General features: G+C 37.7%; 1 protein-coding gene across 5 annotated transcripts in view; it reads left to right on the forward strand.

Annotated features, from left to right (window-relative positions):
• Positions 1-219: 219 nt before the first annotated feature.
• Positions 220-17,073, forward strand: part of si:ch211-214e3.5 (zinc finger protein 518A) — a 28,635-nt gene continuing 11,781 nt past the window's right edge. Inside the window, exons 1-3 of one of the 5 annotated variants that reach the window (XR_004575763.1) lie at positions 220-305; positions 12,569-12,641; positions 13,334-13,727. The gene's annotated coding sequence lies outside the window, so the exon portion shown is untranslated. Of the gene's footprint in view, positions 306-12,366; positions 12,386-12,568; positions 12,642-13,333; positions 13,728-14,402; positions 14,515-17,073 lie in introns of those variants that run through there. The other 4 variants (XM_029119976.2, XM_010865753.4, XM_010865754.4 and 1 more) reach the window with 4 other exon arrangements.

Consider the following 17,073-nt stretch of genomic DNA (forward strand, 5'->3'; position numbering starts at 1 on the left):
GCCTTGAGAATGACGTAACACTATCTTTACCACTGAAATAATGCCATGATAATTTAGGGAAACAGACGGCATGAATAAAACCGGGTTCGAAACATTGTCTTTACATTAATGTGCCAACTCCGAATAATTTGCTGGCAAAGAAAAGGGGGTTTCTTAATGTTCGAACAGCTCTTGGATCGAGTCTAGCAGGTAATCCATATTCATCCGCTTTAGATGCCTCACCAACCTCAGTCAGCCACCGAAGTTCCCGGATGGAACTGTCATGGCCGCCGTAGCTGACCTGCAAGGCTGAAGAGAAAAGGAAGGTAAATTCATCCACACTGAACCTTTTTTCAAATGTAATCTTACCAACACATCTTTGTTTTGTGTCACAAATAGTATTGTTTAATAAATGATGGCTATTCATACATTTAAATTATGATGCGCTATTTACTCGCGTGGGTGGGGGAAAGCTCTATTTTGTCTTTAAATAACCGGTTATTGAACAAGTTCTTACATAGCAAAGTAATTATTATTCAGTGTAAATAATGAAATTAATGGGATTAGCTAACGTAAGTTAATATGAATGCGAAATGATCAACATAAACATTGTTCCATGCCTTCTTCTAGCCTAGGCTACGTCCGCGTTTCTCAAAGTTAGAGAATGTCGACACTGTAACGTTATACGCTACAGTAGCGTTCCATCAACCGGAAAAGTAAACTAAATTGTTATTTAGTCAAACAATGAATCTTTTTGCAATGTGTCCTACTCACACAGACTTGTGTAGGTATTATATGTGAATAGTGTTAACTAGTTGTTGTTGCTTGCTTTGTAGTACCCTATCTTGTTTGGGACACACATTGTACTTGTTGTGTTGTGCATAGTGTGCTGAATGCCGGCGGGATATAGGTCGGATGTGCTGGACCATGATGTTTTCTTGGTTATGTTGTAGTTGCTATTGCGTTTGGATGTTGCAAGGAATAACACACATTTCCACAATGAACGTTATGTCCTACTTTATATACCCTCTTAGATAATGGTAGGATTTTTGTGTTATTATCATAGTAAAGAATGTCAACACAACAATACATATATTACACTGAAAATATTAAATGGGCTATTTGTTTATACTTTGGTTACCTTCTTAAATGCCTGTTAGCCATGAGGATGGAAATGTCTGTGTGGGACGGTGGCACTCTGTTAGGCTAGGCCTATGTTTTTAGAAGGAAGTTTAGTTGGTGCTGGCAGATTTTGTAAATCCTGATGGCCTTTTTTCCAACATGGCCACCAACCAACAACCCAGATAGCACAATACACTCCCATGTTTCCATTTTAGTCATTAATATGCTGTTATAGACACCAACTTACATTAAACTCTCTATTTATTTGGACAACATTATTATTATTATTACTTTTTAATTCATTTGTTAATAAGTAACTCTGAGGGATGTAATGTGCAAAAATAAAATGCACCATGTTTGTCATATATTTCATGACCTATTAAAAAATTGTCCAGAAAGCCCCCATATGCACATAAACTATGTAATAAATTGTGTGCACAGATTATGGCCTCATTCATTTATTTCAGTTAACTGATGTCTTTTTATGAACTTTAACTAAATATTATACGAAATTGTTGAATGTTGCATTTTTACGTTGTTATTCTATACCTTGTGTACAGGGTACGATATTAACACCCACCAAGCGCCAAATGCGGGTAGATTTTTAAATCTCAGAAGGCTATCTGCCACATTGGCGGGTAAAGTGTTGATATCATGAGGTCTCGCAATCTGTCATGAGGTCCTTTTGCGTTCCATTGAAATCCACCCATTAATTTGGTGAGAATGTTCATTTTGAAGGAATAAGGAGCTTAATTGGCCATCTGATAGCCAATCTGGTCTTTACAAGCTCGTTCTTTGGATCTTGGGCAGAATTTTCTGGTAGCTACTAGCTATTGCCGTAGTAAGAAAATTGTTTCTGTACTGACTGTGAAACGGTATGTTAGTTGAAGCAAGAGAAATCTCCAAGACTGAAGACTATCGTGTCTATAAGCTACATTGTCTATACGTTTAGAAGTTAGCTGTGGTAATGCTGCCGCTTGCATTTTAGTTTTGTGAATAATTAGACCGGTAACTAGATAATGGGTTCGTAATTTGCCTGTAAAACCATGGAAAAAGGCAAAATAGCGCAATTCTTCACCTCCCAGAGTAGGAGGTCACGAATGGAAACTACGTTGACAAGGTGACCAACAAAGCCTAAACATTTTACTGACAAACCCTTTTAATAAAATGTTGAAAATAATAATAATATCTCATTAATTTCAATAACCCCCTTTAACTGCTTTATACAATTCAAGTTTTTAGTTTTGGAAAATGTATTTTAAACTAGTGAGCCAGTGTCTAAAGTTAGGGTAGAGTGAATGTAATTTTGTTGGTGGGCTATTCTGAGAACGTTTTGTTGCCACAATAATTATTTACTATGGTTGCTACATCTAAAATGCAGAAGGAACGTGATTCATCAGTCCAGGCCACCTTCTTCCATTGTTCTGTGGTCCAGTTCTGATGTTCATGTGCCCATTGTAGGCGCTTTCAGCAGTGGACAAGGGTCAGCATGGGCGCCCTGACTGGTCTGCAGCAACGCAGCCCCATACGCATCAAACAGTGTTGCACCTTTCTATCAGTACTAGCATTTACTTTTTCAGCAATTTGAGCTACAGTAGCTTGTTTGTTGGATCGGACCACACGGGCCAGCCTTAGTTCCCCATGTGCATCTATGAGCCTTGGCTGCCCGTGAGCCTTGGCTGCCCATGTGCCTGTCGCCGATTCACCACTTGTCCTTCCTTGGACCACTTTTGATAGGTACTGACCACTGCAAACCGGGAACACCCCTCAAGGACAACAGTTTTGGTAATGCTCTGACCCAGTCGTCTAACCATCACAATTTGGCCCTTGTCCAAGATCCTCAGATCCTTTAGCTTGCCCATTTTTCCTGCTTCTAACACATCAATTTTGAGGACAGAATGTTCACTTGCTGCCTACTATATCCCATCCACTGACAGGTGCCATGATAACGAGATTATCAGTGTTATTCACTTCACCTGTCAGTGGTCATAATGTAGAGGCCAATCAGTGTGTATTGAATTTTTTTGTTGTGAAAAAACATCGTCACATACCAGGAGTTCGAGTAGGGGTTATAAGCACTTTTTTGAAAGGTTAACTAGTTTCTTGCTTGGTTCGAATTTGGTCACTTTGAGACTAATAAACCAAAAACATAAAATCTTTGCTAAATTTGCCCTCCCCACTCTTCACATGGCATGTTTGTTTGACTGCTGCGCTCTGTCATTTCCCCCCCTGTCACCTACAACGACAGAAGCAGGAGTGGTCCTGAATTAGTTTTCAGGACAGTTATGAAAAAAAAAAATCTTGGTTCTGACTGAAATACAGATTAGTGAAATTGTTAATTTTGAGTAAAAGATTTGGGCTGAATGTGCCCCATTATTTTCGTGTGACATATGCATTAAGTCTATCTTTACTTATAGTGATATACAATATGCTACCGAAGTAGTTAATAACCTTAAGAAGAATGTGAATAATACATGCATTACATGTGTATTGTGTGCCTCTGCCAACCACATAAATCAGATGGTAAAATCAGTATCGGTTCTTACTTCCAAACATTTGCTACCCTCTCAACTTGAATTTCAGTTATTTTTTCAGCAATCATTAACTGTTTATTAGTTTAATGATTCATTGCTTATTCATGAAAGCCATTAATCATTTAATGTCTGGAAGATTGTCACAATGTTACACAATTTAACATTGTGTTTGATGGGCAACTGTTCGTTGATAGTTCGGCTGGAATGGTAAAGAATAAGCTTAATAAAAAGTTGATAGCGAATATATGGTGGAGAGCTATTTTGTACATTTTGTCACATAATGCTACAATGTAAATTATGCCTACATCATTTTCAATGATGATGTAGTAATTAAAATGTAGTCAAATAATCATTGCAGTCCTATTAAAGACCAAGTCAACTTATTCGACAAGTGAAATATGTCAATTGCTCTCTTTTATTGCCCCTATTTGCCTATATGTTTGTTTGGCCACTGTGTGAGCAAAACAATCTCATGTGCATTACCTGAAACACTTCTGAGGCTGCAGACAGAATCGAGTCTGCACAGTGACCCGGTGTGGGTGAAGTGATCTAAAGTGCCGGGGTATTTCAGTGAGAAAAATAATGATAGCCATATGGCACAATATGGGCTCAGAATTGGCTTTCACACTAGGCAAATCCACTAGTAATGGTTTAGCACTTGAAACGAAAGCATCCTGGATGGAACATTATTTGTGTCTTTGCATGTCTAAAAACATACAAATTATTGACCAATGAGGTCTCAAATATTACTTAATGTGTTACTTAGTGTAATGTGTACCTTATGTGTTGTTACATAGTCATTACTCTATGACTTGCATGTTATGTCATAGTGATTCACTACAATGCCTATGGTTATATCTCACACACTCGCAGCTCTATGGAAACACAGACCCCGCTTACTTCCTAAGATTCTGGGACTGCTCGTCAGAAAAAAGATATCCAGCTAATGGATTCAAATGGTGTTCTCCCCAAAATGCATGTTGTCTAAACACCTCTAATGTATAAGATTGCTTTTGTTGGGGATTATGTTCAAACAGGGCATGAGTAGACAGGCTCATTAGTTGCTTGGGACAACAGCTGCATAGTAGCTTTGTCTTATTCTTTATCTTTACATTTATTTTCATGAACTGAAAGTTTATCACTATATAACTTACCAAGTCCCATAGCCTAAATCATTGCTAAGAAACATTTAAAATGGTCATTGTTTTTTGACTGGTTATTAAACGTAACATGCACTGATGTGTAATGATGTTAGTAGAGAAAAGCGGTGAACATTCACATTATACCAGTGAACAGTGTACATACCATAGTGGTATTCACAGCATAGGCTTGTGCAAATCTGAAAAAAAGTTTTCCTGAAATGTTTTTTTTTACTTTGCTCCTAGTATACTAAACAAAAATAAACACAGATTTTACTGTAATAAATTGAAATCAGACAATTGACAGATTCATTAAGTCTCTTTGGACTTCACCTGACTGCTAATACAAATATGCCCATATTAAAATATCTGGGATCTTTTAAATCAGGTGATAAAACACTGAACCAAGAATTATCCTTTTTAAAATATTTTGTTTTCAGTGTTAAAGCTACATCGCATAGACTCTAAGGAATGTTTTTTTTCTTTTGATTGTTCAAGTAATTGTGCATTTTATGCATATAATATGAATGAGCTAGTGCTCTGTGACCCATATGTTTTGGTGTCGTAGAATTCATAAATATAAATTTTCCAGGCCATTTAAAACAGCGTGAACAATGCTGAATACATGATCAGAAATCAGGTATAATGTTTTCTTAACTATTTTTTTCTTAACAGTTTTTATTAGTTAAAACAATTGTTGGTTGTGGAAGGTTGTTGGCGCTAACTGAATCAAACAACACTGGCAGTAGTGATGGGTGGTGTTCGAATGAACTGTACTTTTTGAATGTCTCTCTTTGGTTAATGTTTGGAACTAAATTGTATTGGTGAAAGGAGATGTTAATTTGTCTTCTTAATTTCCTTAATCTGTAGTTGTGCATTTGAAGAAAAGGGACAAGCTTGTTACTAGAAAGCCTAATACATCTCAGAAATATAGTTTTATATTCTCCACGAAAAGTGGAAAATAAGTCTAATATGCTAAAAACCCAAATACCCCTTTACCTTTTAACCTTTTGAATATCAGTACTAAAACATAACATTTCAAAAAATTACTTGCTAAAAGAAAGCTATTTTTATAAAATGCAACAGGTTATATTCTTCTGAAAACAAAGTGATAAGGTATTGTGGAGGACATTATTTATGGATTGCGCCTCAGTCACTATCTTGACGCTGCCATGGTCATGCGTATTCAATGTTCACACACATTCGCATTAAGTATGCAAGTAGGACTGTAATTCATAATTACGGTACATAATTGTATAGTACAGGGCATCGGTAAACGTCCCCCATGTTTGCTGTTTTACCCATAGTCCTAGCCTTTGATCACATTTTATATATGCACCCCCCCCCCCCCCCCCACACACACACACACACACACACACTTCAATAACCCTAACACTAACTGGTATTTTGTCAATAAAGCTGGAAAGGAAATAATTGGCATTGTTACCAGGTTTTATAATAATGTATTACATTTGTACAGCACTTTCCATTAAACAAAAATAATTCCAAATGAAAAGTTGTTCCATACAAGCCAAATTGATTCAGTTGCCCATGTCTGCTGTCAATATCTCTGTTTAAAGGAAACATTTAAGTTCAGCTTTCTGGCGTCAACAAGAGGAATAGCCAAAACAATGTATTTACCCTCCAGACAGCCTAAGCAGTTAACTAGATAACTAACTTGCTTGGCAATCTAGCCAACATTTTACATAGTCTGGACAAAAAAATCCTGAAAAACGCATGTCTAAAATGTTATAAATTGATTTGATATTTAATGAGTGAAATATGTATTTGATTTGTTGTTATTCAGTCTCTCACCGTCACTGTAGATGTTTTTATAGTTTTACGTGTTTAAGATGTGATCACTGATGTAGCATATTCACATATACACCTTTAATTGATTGCATTTGAAGTGGCAGACTGGCACATACTTTCCCTTGCTCTGTATTGCCTGTAAGCAACATGGCTATTGCCTTACAAATCCAATTATGGTGATAAATAGAAACATCTAGATTGGTTCACCTACTACAAACAGCCAATGTGAATGCAGTCATTCTTAGAGTTGTCTCACCAAACCAATACAAACTAAATGCTGAAAGGAGACTAATTGTTAATGCAAACAATACTACTGAATGGCAGTTTGGGCTAGAATAAAGAGACCACAAATGTAAATAAGCTGAATCAATGCAAACTACAAAACCGCTGTGGCTTACTAAGTAGGCCTGCAACAAAATGTCAGATTAATGAAGGCATTACACAATCGTGGAGTCTAGTACAATGAGATGCAGCCCAGCACAGCTTTCTTGACAAATAGGTCCGCTTCAAGCAAGGAGTCTATGAGTTTAGCAACACGTGATTTGGCACAATTGCCTGTTGTTGGCTGATGAAAACCATTAATCTCAATGAAAATTACATTTTCAGTAAAAGTTGGGAAAAAATTGCAACATTTGCGCATTAAAGGGGAATAAAAGCATCTAAGATTGGTGGCATTTGTCTCTGCGGGAGCCAAATATTTGACTACGCTCAGCTGTGGGTCTACTTCGGCAAAAGTTTAGTTACAAGTAGGCCTAAATATGGCTTAACGTAACAAGGTATATTTACAGGTCTACTTTGTGGCTTTTTGTCAAACAAGGTTCACTCAAAAGGAGGAGGCGTTAATATTACTCTGGGATATTATAGGGACATGGTAGTAGCCATATTTGGCCCTACCGAGAGGAAGATTTACAAAGATATCTGTCACTGACAAAGCTGATAAATCGCGATAAGAGTCGGTGCAAACGAACACCTGCAAAGACAAAAAAATAAATCCATACAAAATGGCATCATAATACAAACACTGTTGCGATTCAGAAGCATGCAATCAGAATGATGAAGCATACTGAAACCGTTACTAAATCTTCATTGTTTCTTTTGGGAAAAGGGGTGGTCCTGTTTTGCGTCCACTGCCCTTTTCAATTTCTTCTCTCATTTTTGCTTAATGCACCCAACCACGATGATACACTTAATGCACCCAACCACTGTGGAGATGTCTCGAATGCTCCAAAAGGAACGTTTGAGGTTGTGTTGCCCCAAAAACGCCATTGCTGTATTGAAGTCTTCACCACAAATTATATAGAAATTGCATAGAAGCTTGTGCATTTTGGCAGGATGTTTGGTGGTGTTTGATGTTTTGAACATAACTCTTTCATCAGAAGCCATCCCCAGTTAGTAAATAGGTGATCTTTGTGCATTATATTCCTCCATTACAACGGAACACTCTTATGAAACTGCATGTTTCACAGAAACGTGTTCATTTTGGTATGATCAATGTATCAGACGAAGAGAGCTCCAGTTATTAAATGGGTTTTAAAAGTATAATCCATTATCGTTATATACATTAATTCAGTGGTAAATAATGACTACGTCTGTTTTTAGAAATATAACTGAACATCCCATTTGTTTTTTGGCCAGTTGAGAGAGACTATTTGTTCATAGGCAATTGTCTGCCTGCTTATATATTGTAAAGCCACTACTCCCCCCACCAAATGTGCTAATGGCCAGTACCTCTGTCTTTGGATCCAAAATATATTTTACATATAGTTCATGTCCTTGTACACTACTGGTCAAAAGTAATTGAAATTCATACAATTTAATGTCCCTAATGTACTCTACAAAAATGTATTCACAAAATGTAATCAACATTTTTGAGTAATCAAAGTAGCCACTGGGAGAATATCGTCACCACCTTTTGCAGGCATAACAGCTTGAATTACTCATGTCATTCTTTCTACAATGGGAATTTAAATATTGTTCGGAAAGTTGTTCCCAACACTGCTGAAGAAGTTCCTACAAATGTGTTGCACTTGTAGGTTGCTTTGGTTTCAGTTCATCACGAACCAGCTTGATGAAGCTTAAGTCTAGAGACTGCTGGCCATTCCATGATTTGAAATCTACCGTCTTGTTCTTTTCTTTTAAGGTAGATCTGACATAGCTCGGAGGTATGTTTTGGCTCATTATCTTGCTGTAGGATGAACCCGACCAACTAGGCGTACACCAGACAATATTGCATGGCACTGCAAAATGCTGTGATAGCTGTTTTGGTTCAGGGTGCAACTCACTGTGCAACTCATTCATTCTAGATCCAGTAGAAGAGCCTCAGACCATCACAATTTCTACTCCATGTTTCACAGTTGGTGTCACACACTGAGCAACATTTTGCCTACTCTACAGCGTTTAAAAACCCTGCATTATGGTTTTTTATTTCAGATTTTGAGCCATTGGCCCCTATGACTTTCTAGTGTTCAGTAGTACCCTGGCGGTGCTTCATGGCCCAGGCGTGCCTTTTCTTATTTTGCCATCTTAGCAATGGCTTTCTTACTGCCACTCATCAAACCTGCGGCTCGAAATCTTGTCTTCATAGTTGAAACTGAGACTTGCTTACTCCAAACAGTGTTGAGCTGTGCTTAAAGCGGTCCTCTGAGCCGCCTATCACGCAAGCTGTTGACTCTCAGAAACTTGTCTTCTGATTCTGCTGTGGCTTTGGGTCTGCCAGATCTTTTCCTGTCAGAGTTTCTTCCAGTACCTGTACTCACTGACAGCTTTGTTTTCTTTGCTGTGTCTCTAAAGGAAAGAACTACACATTTAAGGGTTATAATGTTCTGTCTGTCTTCCTTTGTTAATTGCCTTTTTCTTGCCATTATGATAGCAATATACAACTTATTGCCGTAAAACACTGTCCAAATAATGCTTAAGAGGGTGTAGTTACAGTCAGTTGGGACACCTCTAGGAATTGTTTGCATCAGCTTTCAAGTCTTCATTTACTTCCATTACTGCAGAACAGCTATAAGTTGTTAACCCATTACTTGTACCCTGAAAAGGGCCTTTTTTTTCAAACTATGAAACATACCTTATTTTTCAGTTTTTGGTAAATTTCAATACAAACTGGATAAATGCCAGTGTTCTAAAGCTTTTGGTCTGTAGTGTAGTCTCTTGCTGGTTGTAAGCTTTCAATACCACATTTATAGACTACTCTATGCATTTCTCACAACCAGTGCAGACTGGTTATTAACTGCAATGTGTCAAAATTGACCAAAATGTAGGTCTTTAGAAGTGTTAATGTAGTCAAGGGACAGTAGTGACAGCCTCCAATGGCTGTATATTTCATACTGTGTAATAGATAGACACGGCTGATCTCATAGACAGGGATGTAGCCATACCACTTATAATCACTCACTCATTACGTGTTAGTCTATATTTTATAGATTTGAATAGAACAAATTGTAAAGAAAATCATTGTTTTATTTAGGTGTGCATTCTCAGTGATCCCTTGTCAAACCATGATCTAAGTCTCCAAGTATCTGAATGCATCATAATTATGACATTATTAGCTTGTTTTATTAGGCAGGTTCTTCTTTGAAATGGCACTGTTTTCCTTAGGCTCAATCAATTATCTTGTCAACAGTTGTGTTCCCGTTTTCTGAATGAGCCATCTTTAGAAATATAACTTTTGCAACAATTTTTTGAGGTACTGATTAGTTTCCGTTTCATCAGGTGGAATTTGCTGGCTAGCCTTTTGTGAAGGTATTCGCCTAGCATTTCTCACAGAACTCCAACACTGAGTCAAAGTTCAAGTAATTTTTGTTACACTTGATATTAGAGGTCCTATTGTGGATTTCTAAATCAAAGGAAATACCTAAATAAATCTGGAACTAAACAACAAACTAACTGATTGTGGTATGCAAAATAACACTGGGTGGGAGCTATATCAGAGTTTTAGACTTTTTTTTGAAGGTCTCCGGACATATAATTAAATAGCCATATAATTCCCTACATTTAAACAGCAATAAAACACGCTATGGTCCAACAAATGTTTTTTATTTAAGTTATAGGAGCATAATTTACTGAAACTTATTTGCTTCAAAATTTCAGTATGTTTACACCTAGTTTAGAATTGTTTTGCATAGCACCATAATGTAGCCTAATTTCACAACATTATTATTAAACAAAAATGTGTGTGTAAAATATTCTGACTAATAATGTAAGTCAAATTTAGTCATTTCCAACCATATTTCCTAATTAGATAATGCACATTAATATGTATGGATGTAAATATATGTTGTCCCATTGCATATTAAACGTGTCTGCTGGAGTTGCTGCCGGAGTGTGCAGTTTTTGAATCTTGTGCTACGCTTAATCACATGACCAAAAACTCTGTAATGTCTTACTGAACCAGCAGAAGCTCGCTGTTTTCTTGGCAGCAGATCAAGTAGGTCACACAATATTAGGCTATTTAGTATGCAATTAATTAATTTCCCACTGGGCATTTTGGCCGTTATTTTCATCTGCCGACAACTACTTGTGATAACTTGCGGCTGGCCAAATTCTAACAACCAAGCTTGTTAGGAAAACAGATACTGCATGCTTTTGGTAGATCTGCAGTTATCTTCAGTCTAATGCAGTAATAATGTCAGTCTCTAACCAACAATCTTATCATGCTCATAAAAACAAATAACGCTGTCTTAAAATTAACTTTCATTTAAATATAAATTATCCCAAGTACTGTACACAGTGACATTACTTCTTGTATGGAGCCTCTGGCTCATCGCAAGGTGATGTTGAGTCACAAGAGACCGATAGAGGCTGCGCAGCCATAGGCCACTATCGGAGCCACGTTTTGCCGATAGCGATGTAAAACGTCCTATCGGCACCGATTTAATCAGCGAAAGGATTTATCGGTCAACCCCCACTTGATATCCAATGAATTGAGGAACCTGAGAAATAGGCCAGATATGTCTGACTAACCAATGACGTTTATTGGACAACACCAACATTTGTCTGTCAGTATTATTTATATACTTAAACAAATTGACAATATGGGCCCCAATATCTTGCAACAGGGTCAGCTACATAAATGAACTTGAACTGGACATTGATTTTGAGATATTGACAAAAGACAGTGACTCCCTGAAGCCAGATGGGCTAGTCCAACATCACTTGATTATGCAGACTACATCATCTCCCAGAACCCACAAACATCCGGCCAAATCTACCCCTTCTACTCATCTGGAGGACAAGCATTTTTATCAGCTAGGCTGTAGATGAAAAGGTAATTTTAATTAAACTTGGTGTGGTCCATAGTATTATTGCTGGCTCAGCCCCTGGGTACCCATCAAATGCTTTCCTTTAACCTACAAGCTACCAAATAAACTCAAAGCCATGGAAATCTTAACATTATTTAAAAACAAAGTAAAAAGCTGGCTAATGATCTGGCAATAGAAGACAGAAATGCATGCCTGTAGTATGTATTTTCATAATAAGTGAAGGTAAGTCTGTATTGTAATTGTTTTTGTCTTGTGTTTTTAAGACCATGTTTCTTATTGTCAAATGGATAAGAAATCATAAAATATTGTGGGAAAATTACCTATAGCCTAGAAGTTTTCATTTTCTCTAATATTCTGCATAATTCAGCCATTGGTTGTGTTGACCATAACATACATTTTACCCTCTATATTTTTTAAGTTCTGCAGTGAAAGATGTCATTTTCACAATAAACAGGTAAACAGTTGAAAGGAAACAGTTGCTGGCCAAGGACTTATTTAGGAAGTTGAGATTTTCCTAACGTCAGAGTCTAATTCGGTTGGTACCAAACATGTTGTAGTAATTTTATCCAAAAACATACCATACCAATATTTTCTAATTAGTGTGACAAAAACAGATTTTGACAATCAGCACATTGTCACAATTTTTACCTTTCATTTCATATTAATTCATATTAATGAAAAACTATGAGAAATGTAATACTTTGTTTCTTTCTGACAGCTCGCGTAGTCATACCCACATCATCAACCGGAGAAGTCCAGATATTGATAAGGTTTCCTTGGATGGGTTAAAGGTAAATTTGCATAGTCCTTAAAACAGAGGAAATTATTTCTGAAGATGCTTTAATAAAAATACATCTACACAAAAAAATGAGGGATCACGTAATCATCACTGTGTAACACCAAATCAATTAAACTTCAGGGATATCAATCTGTACAGTTATGAAGCATAAGCAATTGTGAATCAATGACACCTGTTTTGTTAGAAATGAAAGTGACAACAAGTGCACTCAAGGACATCTTACGAAAAATGGGGGTGAGAAGGAGACCAGCAGCGGAGGGGCGTAGGGGGCGGGAAGGGTCATAGAGTTGGAGGAGGTCAGGGAGGTAGGTGGGTGCCAGGATGTAAAGGGTTTTAAATGTGAGCCGGAGAGTCTTGAATATGATCTGATATTGCACAGGGAGCCAGTGAAGTTGGATAAGAGTTGTGATATGTTCAGATGATCTGGTGTAGGTGAGGATTCTTGATGCAGAGTTCTGGACCAGTTGGTGTCAGTCATGGAGTTTAGTGGGGATACCGGTAAGAAAAGTGTTGCAGTATCTAGGTGGGAAGTTCCTAAGGCATGAATGAAAGCTTTGGTGTTTGAATGTGAGAGTTAGGGTCGGAGACTTGACTTATTGCGGTGGAAAATATGATTTTTATGTGGGATTTGAAGGAGAGGGTGTTGTCCAGTATGACACCGAGGCTTTTTACTTTTGATGTCAGGGGGACCGGAGAGACGTTGATGATGATGCTGAGGTTTTGCTGTTTGGAGTGTGTGGATTTGGAGCCAGTGTGAACCAATGGCGGACCTGCCAAATCTGGTGTTCTCTGGCGAATGCCAATGGAGCTGCACGGTACTGGGCTGTGAGTACAGGTCCCAGTAGTGGACCTTTGGGCCCTCATGCCACCCTCTTGGAGTCTGTTTCTGACAGTTTGGTCAGAGACATTTACAGCAGTAGCCCAATGGGGTAATTTCTTTAGGTCTCTGGCAGTGCTCCTTCTGTTCCTCCTCGCTCAAAGGAACAGATACTGGTCCTGGAGCTGGGTTGATGCCTTTCTATGACCCTGTCCATCTGCTCCATGCTCTTGAGACTGTACTGGGAGACACAGAAAACCTTCTAGGGACGGCACGTATGGATGTGCCATCCTGGATGAGCTGGACTGCCTGTGCAACCTGAATGGGCTGCAGTTGCTGCCTCATGCTACCAGTAGTGACAAGGACAATAGCACAACGCAAAACTAGAGAAGAATCAGTCAGGAAGGATAATGAGAGAGCAATTGTCTGTGGCCACCAACTGCAAAACCATTCCTGTTTTGGGGGTTGTCTTGCTGTTGCCTGTCCAGTACACATGTTGTCACTTTCATTTGCACCAAAACAGGTGACATTTGTTAACAGTTGCTTATGCTTCCTGACTGGGCAGATTGATATCCCTGTAGTATAATTGACTTGGTGTTATACAGTGATGATCGCATGTTCCCTTAATTTTTTTGGGCGGTTTGTTTCATTCATAAAGACCCTAGATCTGAAGTGTGTGAGTGATGTGTTCTCTTATTTTTTTTGAGCATTGTATTTCGCAGCAATTTACATGGTTCACTGATTCTCTAGAGTTTCGGTTCCTTGTTTTCTCTCACAAACTGAAATTGAGTAAATGGTATAGAATTTTAGCAACCAGAAAATGGTGGTGTTTTTGATATTTGGCAGTTGTTCGTCCACCACTGTTTATTGTGTTAATTGAGAGACTGTCATTACATTGCAGGTACATTGCCTAAATTAAAAAATTATCTTTTTGAGGGATTTTTGCCCAGTCATCCTTACAGAGCTCATCCAATTGAGTGATGTTTGAGGGGTCTCTGGCATGTTATGTCCGCTTCGGGTCCTGCCACAGCATCTTGATTGGATTCAGGTCAGAACAGACACTTTTTTTTGGTAGAATTGCTTGAATGCCTTGGTATGTTGAATTGCTGGAAGACCCATTTCCAGCCCATTTTCAGCTCCTTACTGATTTCCTGACATTGTGTTGAAGAATCTCCTAGTTTACATCAGAATTCACTGTTTACTTAATGATGTGCAGTGAACCAGGTCCAGAGGAGGAAAAGCAGCCTTAGATCCCTCCGAGCCTTTTCATCATACGTTTCCCCACTACTAAGAAATGGAGAGAATGTGTCAAATGTGTATCTGTATAGAACAGGCCATCCTCAAACTAAGTATCAGGATGAGATGGGCACTAATCAGGGAGACCACTGAGAGCCTAACACCAAACCATCCTGAGAACACTATCCCTACCGTAAGGCGTGGTAGTGGCTGCATCATGCTTTGGGGATGCTTCTCTGCGTCAGGGCCCAGAAAGCTTGTGAAGACGTGCTTAAATTGATGCAAAAATTTACAGAGATATCCTGGAAGAAGACCTGCTGATATATGCAATAGATCTGGGACTTAGGAAAAGATTTATCTTCCTGCAGGACAAATACCCCAAAACATGCAGCCAAAGCCACAATGGCGTGGCTTAAAACCAAAAAGATGAATGCCCTGGCCCAGTTAATGCCCTGACCTCAATCCGATTAAGAATATGTGGAAATAGTTTACAATTGATTTTTACCAAAGGTTCTCCCACTTGACAGAGCACAAGCAGTTTACAAAAACAGAATGCACAAAAATTGTTGTAAAACTTTACCGAAATAGACTCATGGCATTAATTGCTGCTGAAGGTACCTCAACCAAATGTTGACCAAAAGGGGTGAATACTTATGCAATCAATTATTTAGTTTTTTGTATATGTAATTACTGGGGTTTGAACAGCAAAAGCCCCAGGTTAGTTCTTCGACATACTACTTATTACTAGGGTTTGCACAGCAAAATCTCAGGTTAGACATACCACTACTACTTATTATTATTCTTTAGAAGGCTACTCCTCCTACACCGTTTAAGCTAGAAACGTTGTTCAAACTTGACAATGTGTACACTGATCCAGATTAGGTAGCTTGCATACAGCATTTTATATATTTTTTTAATATTTAACTTTTATTAAACTTTTAAAACTTCAATGGGATTTCTTCAGAAATCTGAAGTTTCCATTGTTTACACTTGAACATTCTAATGACTTTTTGAAAAGTCACAGTTGTCGCCAACTACCTACTTTAATACCTTTCCAAACTACTTAGAGAAAATGTTTTAAGATCCTGGGCATCCTCACATTCTCGGTTATTGTAATATGAAAGAATTACAGAAATATAGTTCAGAACAAAACTTACAGCAATTTTAAGAAATGTATTTATTTAACATTTCACATCACTTTTTACAAATATGTTACAGAATATGGGAAACTTTGCTTATCGCAAAATGTGAGTTTTGCTTTTTAATGGTGTTTTATAAAGGTCCATATTCAGAGCTTTATAAAATACTGTTTGATTAAGTTATGGGAAAGATATGCTGCTTTAAAAGTTGATAATCTGCTCTACTCTTAGACCTTAACCCCACCCAGCTATTTAAGTATTCAAATGGGGACACTGTGGCCTTGTGCTAAACTGGTCTGATTGGTCTCTAATAAACACATACTATATCAAACCAAATAAAATTTTATAAAATTAAAGTTTTCTTCACATGGACTTGATACATCATGTATAAACAGTACAGTGAAAGCAGCAGGAATCATAATAAACAGTAGCTGCAATGTAAGTGCAGATCATTTTAGTGCCGGTGGACAGAGACTGAGCCATTATAGGGTTATAGATTAGGCATAATCTCACACACCTGGATGAATTAACGGTCACTCAGCTTATTATCACACTAAGTGACTATTCAAACATAATAGCTAAGAATAATCACACACAAGCTAGAAACCAGGAAATGTTAGGTTGCCCGTAAATCAGTGTTGTTACCTAGCTAGCTAGCATTAACAGTAAGTAATTTACTGTGCAAACATAATAGTTAAGCATAATCACACAAAAGCTAGAAACCAGGAAATGTTATCTAGCTGGTAAATTAATGTGGTTACCTAGCTAACGTTAACAGTAACGTCAGTAGATATAGCTAGATAACTAGCAATATAAACAACTTGGACAACTTTTTGAAAGATAATTATCTGTAGCTCTTTAGCAAATGTTACACTTACCCGTATACATGTAGGAATGTTTCGGCAGACTGAAACAATCATGTATCCTCTGATTACATACAAATTACTTTGTTTGCGTTTGAGTCTGTTGGCGTTGTTTACAACGCGTCTTTTCAATACTCCAATAATCTATGTATCTTTCATTGTCACTATCATAACTGCCATGATTGTCCGTGTCTTGTAAATGTAATCCATGGACAGTTGTTTTATACAAGAGGAGTTAGCGTTTTCTTTCCATCATTGGCACTGCAATGAAATGCCTCAATTTTGCCTGAAAGTTTTGAACCGTATTTTCTGTAGGTTAAACAAGGGTTTTAGTTTTGCATTTTATTCACATTTACACTTTGCATACTA

Source organism: Esox lucius, chromosome 5, assembly GCF_011004845.1.
Source record: "Esox lucius isolate fEsoLuc1 chromosome 5, fEsoLuc1.pri, whole genome shotgun sequence".
Taxonomy (NCBI): domain Eukaryota; kingdom Metazoa; phylum Chordata; class Actinopteri; order Esociformes; family Esocidae; genus Esox; species Esox lucius.